Source organism: Anolis carolinensis, unplaced genomic scaffold (genome assembly GCF_035594765.1).
Source record: "Anolis carolinensis isolate JA03-04 unplaced genomic scaffold, rAnoCar3.1.pri scaffold_17, whole genome shotgun sequence".
NCBI lineage: Eukaryota > Metazoa > Chordata > Lepidosauria > Squamata > Dactyloidae > Anolis > Anolis carolinensis.
The window spans coordinates 6,063,876-6,085,850 of record NW_026943827.1 but is presented as its reverse complement, the minus strand read 5'-3'; the positions used below and the strand labels follow the sequence as shown (position 1 = coordinate 6,085,850).

General features: G+C 46.2%; 1 protein-coding gene across 2 annotated transcripts in view; it reads right to left on the bottom strand.

The window, feature by feature from the left end:
* LOC107982503 (zinc finger protein 658B-like) overlaps positions 1-21,975 on the bottom strand; it is a 75,286-nt gene that overhangs the window by 32,902 nt on the left and 20,409 nt on the right. The window contains exon 1 of one of the 2 annotated variants that reach the window (XM_062966078.1): positions 20,790-20,897. The exons of the other annotated variant lie outside the window; for it this stretch is intronic. The gene's annotated coding sequence lies outside the window, so the exon portion shown is untranslated. Of the gene's footprint in view, positions 1-20,789; positions 20,898-21,975 lie in introns of those variants that run through there. 2 annotated transcript variants of the gene reach the window in all.

Below are 21,975 nucleotides of genomic sequence, written 5' to 3'. Positions count from 1 at the left end.
AAGACTCTGTCAGAAAATGATTGGCTCACAAAATTGTGATTCTGTCAGAAAATGATTGGCTGACGAACACAAGTGAGTTTGTGGGAATGAAGAGGCTTACTACGTTGACTGAGGAGACATCTCTCACTTAAGAAAGACCGGGGCCCATTGATTGTGTTCCTCCAACAACGATGGGGCCAAATCTCCATCACTGTCTGTTTGTTTAGGACTACAAGTGTGTTACTATACGAGAAAGGACGAACCAAGGGTTGCTTTTCACTCAATGAGTGTAGAAAACGGAGAGACTATAACCCTAGAGAGAGAGAATGCCGGAGAGAGAATGCCAGGTCCTTACATTAGATAACACAGATTGTATGTAGTAATTGGTTTTTTTTAATATATAGGATAACTAGCTGTGCCCGGCCACACGCTGTTTGTTGACCAGGTGGAATAGTAGTGAATAGCCTTGCAGCCTTAAAGTCTGGGTGTTTTCTCCTTAAGTGAATCCTTATTTGGTGAGCTGGAATACAATGGAATAGGTTTTCTGCTTGGAAGGCTGGGTACTTGCGTTGTAGGGAAATGGTTTTTTAGCCAATTTGAATTGTACTGAATAGCCTCGCTGTTTCAAAGACTGACTGCTTTCTACATAGGGGCATCCTTTTTTGGGCAGGCTGAATGAGACGGAGTAGCCTCATGGCTTGAAACCCTGAGGGTGTACTATGAAGGGGAAATGTTGCTTGGTTAGGTTGAACAGCACTGAATAGCCTTGCTGTTTGGAAGCCTGGTTGCTTCCTGCCTGGGGGAAATCCTTTGTTGGGAGGTGTTAGCTGGCCCTGGTTGTTTCCTTTCTGGAATTCCCATTTTCAGAGTGTTGTTCTGTATGTAATGTCCTGATTTTAGAGATTATATTGTTGCTTCCCGCCGGGGGGAATCCTTTGTTGGGAGGTGTTAGCTGGCCCTGGTTGTTTCCTTTCTGGAATTCCCATTTTCAGAGTATTGTTCTGTATTTAATGTCCTGATTTTAGAGATTATATTGTTTCTTCCTGCCGGGGGGAATTCTTTGTTGGGAGGTGTTAGCTGGCCCTGGTTGTTTCCTTTCTGGAATTCCCATTTTCAGAGTGTTGTTCTGTATTTAATGTCCTGATTTTAGAGATTATATTGTTGCTTCCTGCCGGGGGGGAATTCTTTGTTGGGAGGTATTAGCTGGCCCTGGTGGTTTCCTTTCTGGAATTCCCATTTTCAGAGTGTTGTTCTGTATTTAATGTCCTGATTTTAGAGATTATATTGTTCTGTATTATTACACCACAGTAATTGTAGATATGATATTTGTTGCCTGAGAGTAGAGGCAGGCGGAAGAGAGACAGAGGCCCAGGCAGCTGAGGCTGGGAAGGGAGGGCCCTCGTCCGAAGAGGGGGAAAAGGGAGGGAGGGTTTAGGACCCTTTAGGACACCGCGGGGGGGGGGGGGGGGGGGGCTCTTTCCTTTCATAGAACCCCTTGAGGCTTCTATGTTCAAAAGAAAAGAGTTAAAAGAAAACAAACCTTGGGCCTTGCGGCCTCCCTCCAGTCTAGCGGGAGGCGGTCGGGCTCCGGCTCTCTCGTTGACGGGGCCACCCTGAGGCCTGGGGGGCACAGAGGAGGCTGCGGTGGTCTTGGTGGGGGGGGGCTTTCTGGAAACCCCACCCCCGCCTTCGGCTCTGCAGGTCTCCACATCCAAAAAAAAGAAAAAGAAACCTTGGGGCCTCGCGGCCTCCCTCCAGCTGGCGGGAGACTGAGGTGGCTCTTGGGGGGGGGCGCGCTTCCCTCCGGCCTGCATGGAGGAGGCCACAGTGCCTCTTTGCGGGGGGGGGGGGGGGGGGTTGTTCCCTGACAATTTGTTCCCTGTCCCCCAGCAACGCCTTCTGAGAGCGACCTTCCAGGAAGGACTGGGGCCACTGCAGAACTGCCTCTGAGACTATTCCCACGAGGCATCCCAGAAGGAGACAGTGGTCTATGGTATCGAAGGCCGACGAGAGGTCCAGGGGAACCACCGTGGACACCCTCCCCCTGTCCACTTCCCTGCTTAGATCATCTACTGAGGAGACAAAGACTGATTCAGTTCTGTGACCCGGCCTCAAGCCAGACTGCGCCCGATCTAGACACTCAGTACCTTCCAAGAACACCTGGAGTTGCGAGGCCACCACACGTTCCATGACTTTGCCTAAAAGGGGAGACGGGAAACTGGACAGAAGTTGACGAGTGGGGTCCAGGGATGATTTGACAAAAGCAGTTTTATTACAGCTTCTTTTAATCCAGCTGGACTTTTGCCTTCTTGTAAGGAGGCCTTAACCACCACCTCCACCCACTCTGCCAAACCCCCTCTGGCCTCCTTTACCAGCCAGGATGGGCAGGGGTCTACGGTGCACGTGGCTGCCCTCGCTTCTCCAAGGATCTTGCCTACATCCTAGACTTCTTCTTTGTGGTCTCTGTGAATGACACCATTGGAGATTAGCAAGTGAAGTTGGAGGTCGGTGGGAATGACAAACCGTCTCAGATAGAGTGCAAAAGACACGTGTCATGTTTATTGAAAACATAACAGGGTGAATCCGTAAGGAAGTGCAAACAAAGCAACCACGTTCAAAGCCATCTTTGCCACAATAGTCATCGCAGTGGCTGATGAGGGAGAAACATTCAAACACGAGTGCAAACTAGTGCACAGACTTATTTCTATGTGTTACAGTCCCTTAGCATTGTATTAATTACACTGGGTTGCTGTGAGTTTTCCAGGCTGTATGGCCATGTTCCAGAAGCATTCTCTCCTGATGTTTCACCCACATCTATGGCAAGCTTCCTCAGAGATATGTAGGTGAAATGTCAGGAGAGAATGCTGGAATATGGCCATAGAGCCCAGAAAACCCACGGCAACCCAGTGATTCCGGCCATGAAAGCCTTAGACAACATATTAATTACATTATCATATCCTGGAAGTTTTCCTGTTCCTGTCCATGTCCTCCTGGCAACGGTCTGACTAGTCCTGTCTTCCTGATTGTGGACTTATGCTGGAGCTGTGATTTCTGGCTGTTCCTGGACTTTGTCACCTTTGGAACTTTATGAGACATTTGGATTATTGTTTGGTTCTCACCTTTTGCTGAACCTTTTCGGATGATATATCTTCCTTTCTGATTCCTAATTTTATATGCCTTTTATATGTTTTCTCCAATAAACCGTTTGCTTATATTCCCGGACTCTTGTGTGGTGCAGTGGCCATAGGTCTTTCCAGGCCTGGAGTGCAACATGGCCTGATCCCGATGAAAGATCAAATAAGGCCCGTTGATCCGGAGGGCCGTGAGCTCAGAGGGGTAGCGAGTGGGGTGATCGCAGCCAAGAAGGCAAGCTTCCAAGAGAGGTCGGAGGAGGCCATCAGCTCAAAGGGTGGTCCGGAAAGTTGTGTCAGGACCAGATCCAGGCTCTTGATGGAGGAGGGAGGTTCTTATATCCTTGGAGAAAGGTTTTGATTATATAGTGTGAGAAGAGTTCTGGTTTGCCCTCTTGTTGGATACGCCATGAGAGAGCTGCCAAATAAGCCTTTAGAGAGGTTAGCACTAGGTTGTTGTTAGCAAGTGTGAGCAAGAAGTCCAGAACATCTTGGGTGGGCGCGGAGGAGTAGGTAAGGTCCTTCTTCAAGAGAAAGGTGGAAGCCCCCGGTGGCATAGTTGCGGAGCCCCCGGTGGCATAGTGGGTTAAAGCCTTGTGACTCTGAAGGCTGCCAGGTTCGAATCCAACCCAGGGAGAGCACGGATGAGCTCCATCTATCAGCTCCGGCTCCATGCGGGGACATGAGAGAAGCCTTCCACAAGGATGGTAAAGTCATCAAAACGATCTGCATCGTCCATGCAGATGGCCAATTCTGATACAACAGAAGTGACTTGCAGTTTCTCAAGTTGCTCCTAACACGAAAAAAGGAAGCTAGTTGGCATGGAGGTCAAGGGGTGCCCTCCAAGCTGTGAGGTGGATTGAGTATATATCCGGATGAGATACTTGGTGGTCGTATGTCATGAGCAAGTTCGGTATCCACGGGAAGGCTCGGTGCCGACTGCCAGTGAGACGGAGCTGAGTTGGATTCCACACCTGTCTGGGTCAGTCCGGAGTTATCAGACTGCAGTTGGGGTGGCGTGTGGTGATCCTTTCCACCACTCTGGTGATCGGTGGAAAGATGGAGAGCACAGAGGCTCTAGCGCTAGGTGGTTGTTAGCAAGTGTGAGCGGGAAGTCCAGAACATCTTCGGTGTGTTCTCCAATAATCTGCTGTGTCCAGGTTGGTTCCTCAAGGGCTCTGCCATGGCTGACCTCTCTGACTGACTGAGACTGCAGTGCCTTTCGTGTTCCTTGATTTGTGCCTGGGCAAAGCTGCTGCGTTTGGTGGTTCTTATATAGACTTGTCCGCAGCTGCATGGTCTACGGTAGACTCTTCCAGAGGTGAGAGGATCCCTCTTGTACTTTGCTGAACGAGCATTTGATTGATTTTCTTAGTGGGTCTGTAGATAGTTTCTAGGTTGTGTTTCTTCTTCTTCAGCTTCTCTATGTGGTCAGTAGTGGATGTATGGGAAGAACACATTTCCTCTGGGTGGATCAAAAATCCATCTAAAACACAGACGTGTGCTTTTCACCTTCAGGACGGATAAGCATCTAGAGCAGTGATGGCCAACCTATGACACGCGTGTCAGCACTGACACGCCTAGCCATTTTTGCTGACACGCTGCCGCATGCAGATTGATTGGATGACTAATGTCTTTTGTGACCAAATTTGGTGTGATTTGGTCCAGTGTTGTTTACTTCATGGGAATTATGCACATTACATTTATATATATATATATTAATCTATTATTATTCTATTATTATTGTAGTATATTATTATTATATTATTACTATTATATTATTATATTATTCATTATTTATGACTACATTGAAACTACAATAGAGAGAAATCAGCGTGGAAACTGCAAGAGGTACCATAGATTGTTGTACATGGAAATAATGGTAGTAAATAGTTTTGGATTTATTAAATACAGCTATATATTACAATTATATATTTTGTTATTTAAACTATATGTATTGTGAAATTATGGTTTTTTCTCTCGAAGTGACACACCACCCAAGTCATGCTAGGTTTTTTGGTGAATTTTGACACACCAAGTGCAAAAGGTTGCCCATCATCAGAGCCGGCCCTAGGTATTTTTCAAGTGTAGGCGAACAGAATTTTGGTGCCCCCTCCCCCAAACCAATCACTGAAAAATAAAAGCGTTGGATAAGCGAAAATGTTGGATAATAAGGAGGGATTAAGGAAAAGCCTATTAAACATCAAATTATATTAAGATTTTACAAATTAAGCACCAAAATATCATGTTTTACAAGAAATCAACAGAAAAAGCATCTCGACTGCGCCCCGGTATGTTTTGCGCCCGAAGCGACCGCTTAATTCGGCTCATTGTTGGACCGGCCCTGCCCATCATTGATCTCGAGCTCTGAGGATGGCCTGGGAAGGAGTCCCACTGGAGCATGGCAGCCAGCACACCAACACACCTGGGAGTCACCCTGGACCACGCTCTGACTTGCAAGAAGCACTGCTTGACTAGCAAGCAAAAAGTGGGTGCTAGAAATGACATGGTAGGAAAGCTGGCTGGCACAACCAGGGCATCACAACCAGACACAATGAAGACGTCTGCCCTAGTGCTTGGCTACTGTGGAACACATCTCACCACGTTAAAACAGGAGATGTGGCTCTTAATGAAACATGCCACATGATCACAGGGTGTCCACGCCCCACACCGCTGGAGAAAATATACTGTTCATCCGGTATTGCACCACCTGACGTCTGTCGGGAAGTAGCAGCCAGTAATGAAAGGACCAAGGCAGTGACATCTCTGGCCCATCTCCAGTTCAGATATCTGCCAGTACACCAAGGCCTTAAATCAAGACACAGCTTCCTAAGATCTACAGGGATACTCACAGGAACACCTCAGCAAGCCAGAGTCCAAAAGTGGCAGGCTAAAACCCGGAACCTCAAGCCATGGCTGATACCAAATGAGAGAATCCCTCCTGGGCACAGAGAAGTCGGGGCGACTTGGAAGACACTGAACAGACTGCGCTCTGGCACCACGGGATGCAGAACCAACCTCGAAATGAGGCTACAAAGTGGACTCCACAACATGCAAGTGTGGAAAAGATGAAACCACAGACCACCTATTACAATAAAGCCTGAGCCCTGCCACATGCACAAGGGAGGACTTTCTTATAACAACACCAGAAGGATTCCAATTGGCCAGATTAGTAGAATGCCAAGTTTTTTTAAGTTTGTAAATACATGACAAATGTCCATTCACTCTCCCCATTCACTTCCCTCTGCTCCTTCCCTCCTTCCCGCACGAGGAGCGAACAAGACTCACCTGGACGTGGATCAAACCAGGCGACTCAGCTACAGGCTGAAAAAGCAACGGACAAGGAGCAAGAACCATGAGAGAGAGACAGCGACTGCCTTCCTTCCTTCCTTCCTGCTGTGAACGGGAAAGTGAGCTTCCCAAGGGAATGGCCTTCAGAGGGAGATGCTGCAGCGCATCACAAGGGTCTCCATGGCGCCCCCTGCAGGCACGGAACAGCCATCCAGGGAGGGAGGGGGGAGGGAGGGAGGAAGAGCTCCCTTGATGGACAGGACCAGAGGAGGGGCAGGACGGGAAAGCCATCCTCATAATATATAATAATCATAATAATATAATATCATAAAAAGAATACAATCATATATAATCAAAATATTATCATAAGTATATCATAATTGTAATTTGACTTTTGCGTGAAGCCCAAAGGAGTGGATCAAACCAAATCGGATAGGATAATTATAATATTGTATTATATTATAATATTATAATTATCTTATTCTATCTGACTTGACGTCAAAGATATCATAACATAGTAATAATCATACACTAGTATAATAATTTTAATATATTATGACATAATGTAATAATATAAAATAATAATGCAATATAATTATATTATTACAATCATATTATTTAATAGTAATATAAAACACACTATAACACTAAAATAATACTGCTAATAATATATACTACTAAAATATAATAGTTCTATCATAATATAAAATATATTATATTGTAAAATAATGATACAAGGTCGGGGAAGGGAAGGGGGCTTCGCTGGGACCTCATGCCGTGGCCGACCATCAAGAATCTATACAGTAGAGTCTCACTTATCCAAGCTAAACGGGCCGGCAGAAGTTTGGATAAGCGAATATCTTGGATAATAAGGAGGCATTAAGGAAAAGCCTATTAAACATCAAATTAGGTTATGATTTTACAAATTAAGCACCAAAACATCATGTTATACAACAAATTTGACAGAAAAAGTAGTTCAATGTGTAGTAATGTTATGTTGTAATTACTGTATTTACGAATTTAGCACCAAAATATCACGATATATTGAAAACATTGACTAAAAAAATAGCTTGGATTATCCAGAAGCTTGGATAAGTGAGGCTTGGATAAGTGAGACTCTACTGTATTCTCATATATTGTAATTGTTATATTATTCTATAATATAGTGTATTATTATAGCTTTGTGTCATTTTAATACGATTATTATATTATAGTATTACTAGCTGTGCCCGGCCACGCGTTGCTGTGGCTTTTTTTTAGTGGTGTTGGTTAATCTACATTGGGTTTTATTTTTGTTGTGACCGTCAACAAAAATTATACAGTATTATTTATTCATTTATTATATTAAAGACATATGATAGGATATTACGCTATAACATATAATAGTATATGACTATTTCACAATATTAGTAGATATATATATATATATAATTATATTGTATTGTTATTAGTATTATATTGTAGTGTATTATAATATTATTAGTAGTATTATATGTATATACAATGTATTGTATTATTATATATATTAATATATTGCAAATTGGCCCCAGAGTACGGAATGGCCTTGTAGTTTCAAAGCTTGGGTGGTTCCGTGTGTTAGAGGGGGGGAATGCTTTGTTGGGAGGTGCTAGGTGGTCCTGATTGTTTCCTGGATGGAATTCCAGTGTTTTCAGAGTGTTGCTCTTTATTTACTGTCCTGAGATGAGAGAGTGATGAGTACGGAATGGCCTTGTACCTTCAAAGCCTGGCTGCTTCTATGCCTGGGGGGAGAATCGTTTGGTGGGAGGTGTTAGCTGGGTGTGATTGTTTCTTGGATGGAATTTGTGTGTTTTCAGACTGTTGTTGTTTATTTACTGTGCTGAGATGAGAGAGTGATGAGTATGGAATGGCCTTGTACCTTCAAAGCCTGGCTGCTTCCATGCCTGGGGGGGAGAATCGTTTGGTGGGAGGTGTTAGCTGGGTGTGATTGTTTCTTGGATGGAATTTGTGTGTTTTCAGACTGTTGTTGTTTATTTACTGTGCTGAGATGAGAGAGTGATGAGTACGGAATGGCCTTATACCTTCAAAGCCTGGCTGCTTCCATGCCTGGGGGGGAGAATCGTTTGGTGGGAGGTGTTAGCTGGGTGTGATTGTTTCTTGGATGGAATTTGTGTGTTTTCAGACTGTTGTTGTTTATTTACTGTGCTGAGATGAGAGAGTGATGAGTACGGAATGGCCTTGTACCTTCAAAGCCTGGCTGCTTCCATGCCTGGGGGGGAGAATCGTTTGGTGGGAGGTGTTAGCTGGGTGTGGTTGTTTCTTGGATGGAATTTGTGTGTTTTCAGACTGTTGTTGTTTATTTACTGTGCTGAGATGAGAGAGTGATGAGTATGGAATGGCCTTGTACCTTCAAAGCCTGGCTGCTTCCATGCCTGGGGGGGAGAATCGTTTGGTGGGAGGTGTTAGCTGGGTGTGGTTGTTTCTTGGATGGAATTTGTGTGTTTTCAGACTGTTGTTGTTTATTTACTGTGCTGAGATGAGAGAGTGATGAGTATGGAATGGCCTTGTACCTTCAAAGCCTGGCTGCTTCCATGCCTGGGGGGGAGAATCGTTTGGTGGGAGGTGTTAGCTGGGTGTGGTTGTTTCTTGGATGGAATTTGTGTGTTTTCAGACTGTTGTTGTTTATTTACTGTGCTGAGATGAGAGAGTGATGAGTACGGAATGGCCTTGTACCTTCAAAGCCTGGCTGCTTCCATGCCTGGGGGGGAGAATCGTTTGGTGGGAGGTGTTAGCTGGGTGTGGTTGTTTCTTGGATGGAATTTGTGTGTTTTCAGACTGTTGTTGTTTATTTACTGTGCTGAGATGAGAGAGTGATGAGTACGGAATGGCCTTGTACCTTCAAAGCCTGGCTGCTTCCATGCCTGGGGGGGAGAATCGTTTGGTGGGAGGTGTTAGCTGGGTGTGGTTGTTTCTTGGATGGAATTTGTGTGTTTTCAGACTGTTGTTGTTTATTTACTGTGCTGAGATGAGAGAGTGATGAGTATGGAATGGCCTTGTACCTTCAAAGCCTGGCTGCTTCCATGCCTGGGGGGGAGAATCGTTTGGTGGGAGGTGTTAGCTGGGTGTGATTGTTTCTTGGATGGAATTTGTGTGTTTTCAGACTGTTGTTGTTTATTTACTGTGCTGAGATGAGAGAGTGATGAGTATGGAATGGCCTTGTACCTTCAAAGCCTGGCTGCTTCCATGCCTGGGGGGGAGAATCGTTTGGTGGGAGGTGTTAGCTGGGTGTGGTTGTTTCTTGGATGGAATTTGTGTGTTTTCAGACTGTTGTTGTTTATTTACTCTGCTGAGATGAGAGAGTGATGAGTACGGAATGGCCTTGTAGGTTCAAAGCGTGGGTGGTTTCCTGTGTGAAGGGGGGAATCCTTTGGTGGGAAGTGTTAGATGGCCCTGATTGTTTCCTGGATGGAATAGCTGTGTTTTTAGAGTGTTGATCTTTATTTACTGTCCTGAGATGATATTGTTGTGTATTATTGTACCACAGTAATTATTTCATATTACAGTAGATTCTCACTTATCCAACATTCGTTCATGTAATGTTCTGGATTATGCAATGGAGTCTGCCTTTTAATAGTCAATGTTTTTGGAGTGAGTGTTTTTAATGTATTGTGATATTTTGGTGGTAAATTTGTAAATACAGTAATTACTACATAGCATTACTGCGCATGGAACCACTTTTTGTGTCAAATTTGTTGTATAACATGATGTTTTGGTGTTTAATTTGTATAATGATTGCCTAATTCGATTACCGAATTGGTTTTCCTGAATCCCTTCTTATTATCCAACATATTTACTTATGCAACGTTCTGCCGGCTTGTTTATGTTGGATAAGTGAGATTCTAGTGTATATTTATAATGTGATATTATTTGTTTAGAAGTGGATTATATGAGGCGCCTTCTGTTATAATAATAATTATTATTATAGTCTTGAATGATTATCATTGTGATAAAAATAATAACTTACTATTTATTATTAGTTATTATATTGTTGAATGATTATCAATGTTATAATAATAATAATAAATTTGTGAATGATTATCACTATAATAATAATAATAATATTCTATTATTACGATTTGTTAATACATTGTTGAATGATTGTCAGTGTTATAATAATAAGAACTGACTATTATTATGAATTATTATGTTCTCGAATGATTATCAGTATTATAATAATAATAAGTTAGTATTATTATTGGTGATTATTACATTCTTAACTGATGACCAGTTATTATTATATTAATAATTATTACAGGGAAGGGAAAGGTGAGGGCGATAGGGTTTGAGAGGGGAAAAAGGGGGGCTTCTGAGGCATTGGAGGGGTTGTAATTTGTGGGTGAGAACAACAACAACAACAACAACAGAAAAGGGGGAGGCTCAGCCTGGGCCAACTTGGGCCTTCCCTTGACTTGTTTTGGGCGCCAACTTCCACCCTTCCTGGCCTGGGGCTCTTTCCTTTTCCCCATCAGCCATTTAACCGGGTGAGGGGGAAAAGGAAGGGCCCTGAGGCCGGGAAGGGCGGGGGTTGGCGCCCCAAACCACTCGAGGGGAGGTCCAGGCCTGCTCGAGGGCCGTGCCCTCCTCTTCCCCCCTCACCTTGAAGAGCTTGAAGACCTCCGAGAAGAACCGAGAAGGGAGGAGGAGGAGAGAGGGTGAGGCGGGGGGGGCTCCGCGGGGCCTTCCTCGCATTGGGGGGAGGGGAGAGGGGCGGGAGGAGGGGGCCTGAACGGCAACCGGGGCCCTCCATGGGCCCTGAGGGGGGGGAGATTGAGGGGGAGAGGGCAGAGAGTGACGTGAGGCCCGCACGCCTCCCAGCGCGGCCTCCTCCATCCCGCGCCCAGCAAGGAATCGGCCTTCCTGCCTTCCTTCCTTCAGCTCTGAGGCGAGGTGTGTGTGTGCGCGCGGGAAGGGATGGGGGGGTGCGCGCAGGCGCACATCGCCTGTTGCAGTTTTTGGCCGTTTGTGGCCCTGTGATTGTGTTTGTCCTATAAATCTTACTGGAGCCGCGCGAGCGCCATAAAGGTTTGAAGCATGGTGTTTTTGCGCATGCGTACATAGTTTTGGCATTTTTTGGTGTTGTGATAGTGTTTTATGTGTAAATTTGTTGTATCTTACTGGAGGCGGGGATGATGGATTGCGTTGCCAATTTTCGAGTTTGGGGGGGCTGTAGATTTGTTGTTTTGTCCATCGCCGTGATGCCATCACTCTTTTATATATATAGATATATATATATATATATATACTAGCTGTGCCCGGCCACGCGTTGCTGCGGCGTTGTCTGGTGGTGTTAGTGAGAAATTGTTGAGGTAGTGGTGGTATTGAATGTCTATTGTATGGTTGTCTTTATGTTTAGTATGCACACTGAAGTGGATTATATGGCAGTGTGGAGTCAAGATAATCCAGTTCAAAGCAGATAATATAAGATTCTAAATAGGTTATATAGCTGTGTGGAAGGGCCTTGAGACTACATTGCCATATAATCCAGTTAAAATCTGATAATCTGTGGATGAGGCCAAAGTGAGGCCTAACTGTGCCTGTCCCCTGGGCTGAGTAGGTTGCTAGGAGACCAAGTGGGTGGAGCTTAGCCTTCAAACTGGCAGCAATTGGATAAAAACTATTATTCCTCTCCCTGTAATTAGGACTTTATTTTTCTTTTCCTTTTTGTTGTATCAACCTAGAGCCGTGAATGATGGGTTGTGTTGTCAAATTTTGAGGTTGGGGGGCCTGTAGTTTTGTTGTTTTGTCCGCTGCCCTGATACCATCACTCTTTTATATATATACTAGCTGTGCCCGGCCACGCGTTGCTGTGTCTTAGTCTGGTGGTGTTGGTCAGTCTACATTAGGTTGTATTGATGCTGTGACCTCCACCTTCTTTATACTCACATTAGTATTTGAAGTCTGTTACCTTCTTCAATTTTTGTGTTGATTGATAATTGCTTGAGATCCCTGTTGTCTTTGGTTTGTTGTTAATTGTAATGTCTGATTCTGCTGAGTGCGGTTTATATTTTTATTGTGGTACAATAGTCTTTTTTTTTGTTTTGCCTGTGTAGGTGTTTATTATTATTGTTGTTGTAGTGGTCATGAAGGTTGGATAAGTTAGATGCTGCTGTATTGTTTTTTGGAGGCCCAGTGTAGCACTGACTGGCCTCTCAGCCTCAGTGCCTGGCTGTTTCTTGCCTGTGATGGTGTTGATTCTTATTGTTGTTGTTATTGTCATTGTTATTATTGTAATTGTTTTTTTGGAGGCCAAGTGTGAATGTAGGGATTGAGGAGGTGGATGAGTTGTGTTGTCAAATTTTGTATTTGTTATAGTCACAATGCGTTGTTGTGAGTTTTGTGGTCCAGATTGTGGTTTTGTGTTGTGGTTGTGTTCTTACAACTGGGAGGCAAGACTTTTGCATTGTGTTGTCAAATTTTGTATTTCTGGGGCGTTTAGTTGTATTATAGTCACGATGCGTTGTTGTGAGTTTTGTGGGTCCGGATTGTGGCTTTGTGGTGTAGTTGTGTTGTTACAACCGGGAGAAAAGGCTTTTGTGTTGTGTTGTCAAGTTTTGTATTTCTCAGGCATTTAGTTGTGTGCCAAGTTTCATATTTCTGGGGCGTTTAGTTGTGTTGTTATAGTCACGATGCATTGTTGTGAGTTTTGTGGGTCTGGATTGTGGTTTTGTGGTGTGGTTGTGTTGTTACAACTGGGAGGGAAGGCTTTTGTGTTGTGTTGTCAAGTTTTATATTTCTGGGGCATTTAGTTCTGTGCCAAGTTTAGTATTTCTGGGGCGTTTAGTTGTGTTGTTATAGTCACGATGCGTTGTTGTGAGTTTTGTGGGTCCTGTGTGGTTTTGTAGTGTGGTTGTGTTCTTACAACTGGGAGGCAAGGCTTTTGCATTGTGTTGCCAAGTTTTGTATTTCTGGGGCGTTTAGTTGTGTTGTTATCGCATGATGTGTTGTTGTGAGTTTTGTGGGTCTGGATTGTGGTTTCGTGGTGTGGTTGTGTTGTTGTAACCTGGAGGCAAGCCTTTTGCATTGTGTTGCCAAATTTCGTATTTCTGGGACGTTTTGTTTTGTTGTTATAGTCACTGCGCAAACAACTTTATCATTTTATATATATAGATATATATATAGTCCCTGCTTATGTGTGTGTGTGTGTGTGTGTGTGTATAGGTAAAGGTAAAGGTATCCCTTGACGTTAAGTTCAGTCATGTCTGGGGGTTGGTGCTCATCTCCATTTCTAAGCCCAAGAGCCAGTGTTGTCCATAGACACCTCCAAGGTCATGTGGCCGGCATGACTACATGGAGTGCCATTACCTTCCCAGAAACACCCAGAAAATGGGAATTCCAGACAGGAAACAATCAGGGCCAGCTAATACCTCCCAACAAAGGATTCCCCCAGGTAGGAAGCAGCCAGGCTTTGAAGCTGCAAGGCTATTCAATGCTAATCAGGTTGACCAATTGCAACATTCACACTTGCCTCCCACAGACAAGAGTTCTTTCTCCCACCCTGGACCTTCCACAGATATATAAACCCCACTTGCCTAGCTTCGCACAGACGTCAAAACCTCTGAGTATCAGGCCTGGCAGGCAGGGAAGGGCGAGCGAGCGAAGGGAGGACAGCCGCCGGAGGAGGACGAAGCAGAGGGGAAGGGGTCTCGATCCGCCGCCTCCGCCCGCCTGGATGCGCCTTGCGAGGAGGAGGCGGAGGAAGCGGAGGAGGGGGCGGCAGAGGGAGAAGCAGAGGCAGGCAGTGAGGGAGGCATGAGCAGCGCCGCCCGCGCCCCTCGCCCGCCTTCGCCTTCCGCCTCCTAAGCGACCCTCCCTCCCTCCCTCCCAGCCCCATCCTCCCCGCAAGGCTTCCGAGGAGGAGGAGGAGGAGAGGACGCCGCCCGAAGGAAAGGAAAGGTCGGTGGGCTCTTCGGGGGAGACCTTGGGGAAGGTCGCGGGAAGGGCGGGAGGGGAAGGGGAAAAGCGCCCCATTTTCAAGAGCCACTTCGGGAGGGAAAGAGGGCAACCAAGGGGGGACCTCCCTCTCCCCCTCCTTCCCTCCTGGAAGAAGAAAGGAAAGACACGTGGACGCGCCTCCTTTCCGACGTGCGGCGGCCATTTCCCCCCTCCGTCTTCCTCCTCCTCCTCCTCGGCCTCCTTCCCCCTCGCCCCCTCCCATTGGCTGAGCCCGTGACGCCCCTTTTGCTGAGGGGCAAAAGGGAAGGGCCTGAATGGTGGGAGTTTGGGTGCTTTGCAAAAGCTTTTTTTTCCTAACGAAAAAAACGACGACATAACGAAAAACGGCCTCTCGCGATTCGAAACCGCGATATCCAGACGTGTGACAACCAATGCTTCAAAATTGCTTCAAAACAAACGAAAATAACGAATTAATAACGGTTAACGGGGAAAACGAATTATTTGAGCAAGCCTAGTAAATACTATTCACAGCAGACTAAAGAGAAAATAATGACTATCTTTTTATTCTTTCCTTTTAAGGATCGTTTACTCCCCCCCCCCCCCCCCCCCAGTTTTTACTGAGGCAAAAAACTACCACAGAGCAGGCTTTGGCCTACTCACTCTAACAGGCCTGACACATACAGTCCCCATGGCCTACTATACATCCGGGCCCTGTTTGGAGTGGGATGGACCATGGATGATGGACTTGCATAGGGGAGTTGTAGTTCACCTGCCCCACTGAACCCTGCTATGTCTTATTTATACTACTATTGCTTGACATTACTTTTATGTTTTATTGATATGGTGGATGTTAGCACGTGGCTGAATGACCTTGCAAGCCACTTTGGGTCCATTGCAGAAAGGCGGGGGAGAAATATCAGAATTAAATAAATACATAAATAAATAAATGTCTCAATGGTATGAATGGTTGGAATGACCTTCTGTCGGGAGGGCTTGAATGGTCTCTTCCTTTGTGGCAGAAGGGGCTGGACTGGATGACCTTCAAAGACCCCTTTCAAATCTAGGACTCTATCTATCTCCCAATCGTATGTATGACTGGATGGCCATCTGTCAGGAGGGCTTGGATGGTGTCTTCCTTTACAGCAGAAGGGGCTGGACTGGATGACCTTCAGAGACCCCTTTCAAATCTAGGACTCTCTCTATCTCCCAATCGTATGTATGACTGGATGGCCATCTGTCAGGAGGGCTTGGATGGTGTCTTCCTTTACAGCAGAAGGGGCTGGACTGGATGACCTTCAGAGACCCCTTTCAAATCTAGGACTCTCTCTATCTCCCAATCGTATGTATGACTGGATGGCCATCTGTCAGGAGGGCTTGGATGGTGTCTTCCTTTACAGCAGAAGGGGCTTGACTGGATGACCTTCAAAGACCCCTTTCAAATCTAGGACTCTATCTCCAAGCCTACCCCATGATGCGCTTTATGTCCTGGTGCCGTTTGCAGGATGATGGGCCATGGGTGATGGGATATGTAGTACTTTCAATCGCTACGATTCCCACAGACCACTGCGATGCCCATCAGTGACGGAACTGGACCAAACTTGGCACACAGATGGGACATGCAGTACCTTCACTCGCTTCTTGAGACCACAGCAACTGCTACATATGACAGAACTGAACCAAATCTGGTATATATATCCCAAATGACACACTTTATATGTTGCAGCAGTTTGGGGGAGGATGGACCAAGGACGATGGGATTTGCAGTACCTTCATCCAATTCACCTCCCACAGGCCACTGTGATTCCCATGAATGATGAAACTGTACCATACTTGACACACAGGTGCAATGTGGCCCCCTTTACGCCCTGGTCCAGTTTGCCGCAGGGTGGGCCATGGATGATGGGATTTGCAGTACCCTCACCCAATTCACCTCCCATGGACCACTGTGATACCCATGAAAGATGAAACAATACCATACTTGACACACAGGTGCAATGTGGCCCCCTTTACGCCCTGGTCCAGTTTGCCGCAGGGTGGGCCATGGATGATGGGATTTGCAGTACCCTCACCCAATTCACCTCCCATGGACCACTGTGATACCCATGAAAGATGAAACAATACCATACTTGACACACAGGTGCAATGTGACACAATTTATGTCCTGGTGTGGTTTGCAGGAGAATGCACCAAGGATGATGGGATTTCCAGTACCTTCATCCAATTCACCTCCCACAGACCACTGTGATGCCCATGAATGATGAAACTGTACCAAACTTGACACACAAGTGCAATGTGGCCAGCTTTAAGTCCTCCTGCCGTTTGAGGAAACAACTGACCAGGGAAGATGGGATTTACAGTACCTTCACTCACTTCCTCAGACCACTGCAACCCACACCAATGACTGATCAAGATCAAACTTGACACATTGCGTCCCCATGACCTACTTTACATCCTGGCGCTATTTGGAGGGGGATGGACCATGGACTTACATATGGGAGTTGTAGTTCACCCATACCAATTGAAGACAACTGACACTGGATCGAGACTAAACTTGGAACAAAGGCAAACAATTCCATTCTCAAATAACCCGGGCACCGCCGGGCCCCCAAGCTAGTTATAATAATAAAAAGAATACATAATAAACTATAGTATGGTAATTGTAATATATTATAATGAAGAAGCCCCTGGTGGTGCAGTGGGTTAAACCGCTGAGCTGCTAAACTTCCGGACTGAAAAGTGAGCGGTTTGAATCCGGGGAGTGGGGTGAGCTCCCGCTGTTAGCCCCAGCTTCTGCCAACCTAGCACTTTGAAAACATGGAAACGTGAGTAAATCAATAGGTACTGCTGCGTGTGGCCACATGACTCTTGGAGGCACGGACAACGCCGGCTCTTTCTTCGGCTCAGAAATGGAGGCGAGCCCCCCCACCCCCAGAGCCGGACACAACTGGGCTCAACGCCAGGGGAAAACCTTTACCCTTAAATATATTATATTATTGCATATTCATATTATTCTATTACTATTATTATTATTCTATTATTGCGTTATTGTGTAATTATACTGTCATGTTCTATTATTCCATTTTCATATTATTCTATTCTTTTATTCTGTCACTTTATAATTTTCACTGCGAGGAAATTATAACCCTTTGGCCCAGTTCACTCTTGTTCAATTCCTTTGTACTGTTTTTATACCATGTTTTATGATGCTATTGTTACTATTTTATTGCTTTACTGTATTACGAGGTTGACATATGCATAAAAAGAGTATAAGTTACAAAATTAAAATACATAACAAGAACCAAACCATTTTAAAACTTTAAGATAAAACACATACCATATTAATTAGACAGGGGAGTGGGGCTATTTAGGATTACATGGGAGGGGCTGACTTGAATAGTGAATAGTGAAACATGAATAGTGGAACCAGAGTGGGGTAAAGTGTTACCCTGTTTTCCCGAAAATAAGACAGTGTCTTATATTAATTTTTGCTCTCAAAGATGTGCTAGGTCTTATTTTCAGGGGACATCTTATTTTTCCACAGAGAAGAATGCACATTTATTGTTGAACAAAAAAAATGAACATTTATTATATACTGTACAGTAGCTGTCATTACAAACCAGCATAACCAAACTCTGAATTCTATCAAGAATTTCTTGTTACGACCGTTATTTCCATGTACAACAATCTATGGTACGTCCATTTACCAATCCTGCATGCTCTGGTGTTCTGTTCGGTGGGCATGCTTCCAAACAATAACTTTGATAGATCTTACTTTCGCGGGAGGCCTTATATTGAGCAATTTAGCAAAACCTCTACTAGGTATTACTTTCAGGGGATGTCTTATTTTCAGGGAAACAGGGTAGGAGACAGCAAGACAATTTGGACTGTATGATGAGTCCAGCTGATTATTCAAAGGCACATTCAAGCTTTTTTGGAATGTGGTTAGGGTGGGTGCTAGTCTGAGCTCCCTGGGGAGAGAGTTCCAGAGCCGGGGGGCCACCACGGAGAAGGCCCTCTCCCTCGTTCCCACCAACCACGTTTCAGATGGTGGCGGGAGTGAAAGGAGGGCCTCCCCGGAAGATCTGGGAGCCCACGCTGGTTTATAGAGAGAAACGCGGTCAAAAAGATAGACAGGACCCGAACCATTTAGGGCTTTGCACTTTGAATTGGGACTGGAAACTTATTGGCAGCCAATGGAGCTGCTTCAGGAGAGGCGTATTACGCTCCCTGTAACTAGCTCCTGTTAACAATCTGGCTGCCGACCTTTGTATCAGCAGCATTTTCTGGGCCGTCTTCAAAGGCAGCCCCACGTAGAGTGCATTGCAGTAGTCCAGTCTTGAGGTAACCAATGCGTGGACCACCGTGGCCAAGTCAGACTTCTCGAGGTACGGTCACAGCTGGCGCACAAGTTTTAATTGTGCAAAGGCCCTCCCAGCCACCGCCGACACCTGAGAATCAAGCGCCAGCGCTGATCCCAGGAGGACCCCCAGACTGTGGAGCTGTGTCTTCAGGGGGAGAACAGGTGGCCACCCTACACCCCGATCCGACGTGCGACTGGCCTGGAGGACCTCTGTCTTGTCAGGATTAAGCTTCAGCTTGTTTGCCCTCATCCAGCCCATCACAGCGGCCAGACACTGAGTCAGGACACGGGGGGCTTCCTTGGAGTCTGGTGGAAAAGAGTAGTAGAGTTGAGTGTCATCTGCATAGAGATGGCACCGAACCCCGAAACCCCGGATGCAGGTGATTACCTATAAAGCCCTATATGCTTCGGATCCAACCTGTCTTCCAGACCGCATCTCCTTCTAGGTCCACCACCATCTCAAATACAAGAGAAAGGGGGGGGGGGGTTGCGTAGGTGGCTCCCCGGCTCTGGAATGCCCTCCCTAAAGAAATCAGATTAGCCCCCAGACTTCAAGTCTTTCGGGTGAGTTGAAAAACATGGCTCTTCAGACAGTCCTTTGATCCTGAGTAATCTCTGGTCAGCTTGATGAACCACTGCTCCGCAGTTGGATGGTTCCGGCAGGTAGCCAGCCTTCTGCAGGTTCTATTGCGTTTCAAGAATTTTTATAATTTCATACTCTTACAATTTTATTAGTGGGATTTTATACACGCTGTTGATTTCACTTATGTCTTTGTATTTATACTTGTGTATTGTTGTTTAAATGCGGCACGTGGAGTGCTTCTGTGGGCCGCCCCGAGTCCCTTAGGAGAGATGGTGGCAGGGTACAAATAAAGATTCATCATCATCATCATCATCATCATCACATCAATTGCTGCACTATGATGGTATGGGATACAATGAAAGCAGTAGCCAGAGGAATTTTAATGAAGAACAACGTAATTTAAAGTAAACAACAAGAAGAAAAAAGATTAGAATTGGATATTAAGGAATTAGAGATGAAAGGGATAAACAAAGCTCTAGAAAGGGAGGCAGGTGGAAGGCGGCTGAGAGCCCTCTGAGCACCCTCGGCTGCGGCCTGCCTCGCCCTCCTCCCGGCATGATGCCCAGAGGACACCCGAGGGGGGTCTGGGGAGGAGGGAGGAGGGACCGGGCGGTGGCGCAGATGGTTAAGAGCCAGACGCAAGAGATCACTGCTGAGCGAAAGAAAGGCCAAGGGTTCAAAGCCCATGTTGGATTGAGCTCCCGACTGTTGTCCTTGACCATCATCCAGAGAGCACTGTCAACCCAACCAAGGATGCGTCTGGACCAAACTTGCTGCGGATGATGGAACTTGCAGTCCCTTCACTGACACTGTGACCCCCACCGACCATGGACCGGGACCAGACTTGGCAGAGAAGCCCCTTGACCAACAGAAGATATTGCAGGGGTCACTGGGAATGGGTCTTGGTTTGGGGAGTTATAGTTCACCCACATGTAGAGAAACTGTGACCCCCACTGACAATGGATCGGGAGTAGACTTGGCCCAGAGAAGCCCCTTGACCCACTGAACTTACTGCAAGGGTCGGTGGGAATGGACCTTGGTTTTGGGAGTTGTAGTTCACCCGCATCCAGAAAGCACCGAGCCCAGCCGAGGTGAGATCTGGACTCCACTGTAGCTGTGCATGCAGGCCTGGTTTAATAATAATAATAATAATAATAATAATAATAATAATAATAATTCTCTATTTACATCCTCCTCTTCTCCCCCTCGGGACCCAAAGCAGCTGACAACGTATTGAAATCCCATAAACAACAGAGCAGGTGGACAATGTAAACACAACAGGACAGACAGATGAAGGGAAACCACTGGCGTAGACCTTCAAGCCCGTGAGGCGTCCCGTAGAGACCCGTCTTGGGAGGAGGGCATCCTGGGAGTTGTAGTGCTTCCTCCCTCCCCCCCTCCCTCCTCCGCCCACACGCCCTCCCGCGGCCTCCCTTCCCTCACATCCCGAAGCGAACCGGGCCCCTCCGCCTCCCCCCCGGGCACCCCAGCGAGCCTCCCTCTCCCCACAGACCTCTCTCTCTCTCGGCCTCTCCGTCCTCTTCCTTCCCGCCTCACAGACACAGACCAGGCCTCAGGCCAGGCGAGACGCCGCCATCTTCCTCCTCGTCCTCCTCCTTCCCCGGAGCCCGCCCCCGCCCCCTCCCATTGGCTGAGCCCGGACGCCCCGCCCACCGGAGGAACCCCATTGGCTGTCTGCCGCTCCTCCTCCTTTGATTGACGGGCGGCAGGGCGGGGCTCCTGAGCAGAGTTGCCCAACGTCACACTTCAAGTCCTGACGGAGTTTCTGGGGGTGAACCGGGCATGTTGGGAGTTGTAGTTAATAATACTTTTCAATAGCCAATAGGGGCCCGCTCGTGGGCGGGGCGTCACGGACTCGGCCAATGGGAGGGCGAGGGGCGGAGGAGGGGCGGGGCTTCTTCCTGGCTGGGCCTGCGCAGAGCCTCTCTCGCCGCCATTGTTTTCTGAGGCGTTTCCTCTGGAGCCGCGAAGGAGGAGAGAGAGAGAGAGAGAGAGAGAGAGAGAGAGAGGTTTGTGTTGATCTTGATATTCTGTCTGGATTGAGTGTCTCTGGGTCTCTCTGTGGGGAGGGGAGGGGGCGGGGCCTGCCTCCCTCCCGGAAGAAACGAGGCCTCAATGGCCGCCAAGGCCCCCCCTCCCCCTCCCCCTCCCTTTGGACTTGTTTGTTTACGTGTTTATTGTTTACTGCATTTCTATCCCGCCCTTCTCACCCCGAAGGGGACTCCGAGCGGCTTAGAAATGATATGATATCCATTTAATGATATAATCATATTATACTATTGGATATACATGGAATATTAATAATAATATTGTGATGTAATACAATGTAATAGTAATTATAATTCACTATTATAATTCTATATTTCTATTACATGCCATATTACTAATACTATTGCAATATAGTCGTATGACATAATATATTGTATGTATATAGACTTGTAAACCGCCCCGAGTCCCCTTCGGGGTGAGAAGGCCGGGATAGAAATGTCACTAATAAATAAATATGTGCATACAGTATACTATAATATTAGCATAGCACAATATCAGCATTATCTATTACTCTATTGTACTATACTGCTATATTATTTGCGATATTACATGTAGGTTTCAAAATTAACATAATCAGAGACCGTTCCCGAGATGGTGGGATCTTCTCTCCTGTTATTATTATATAATTC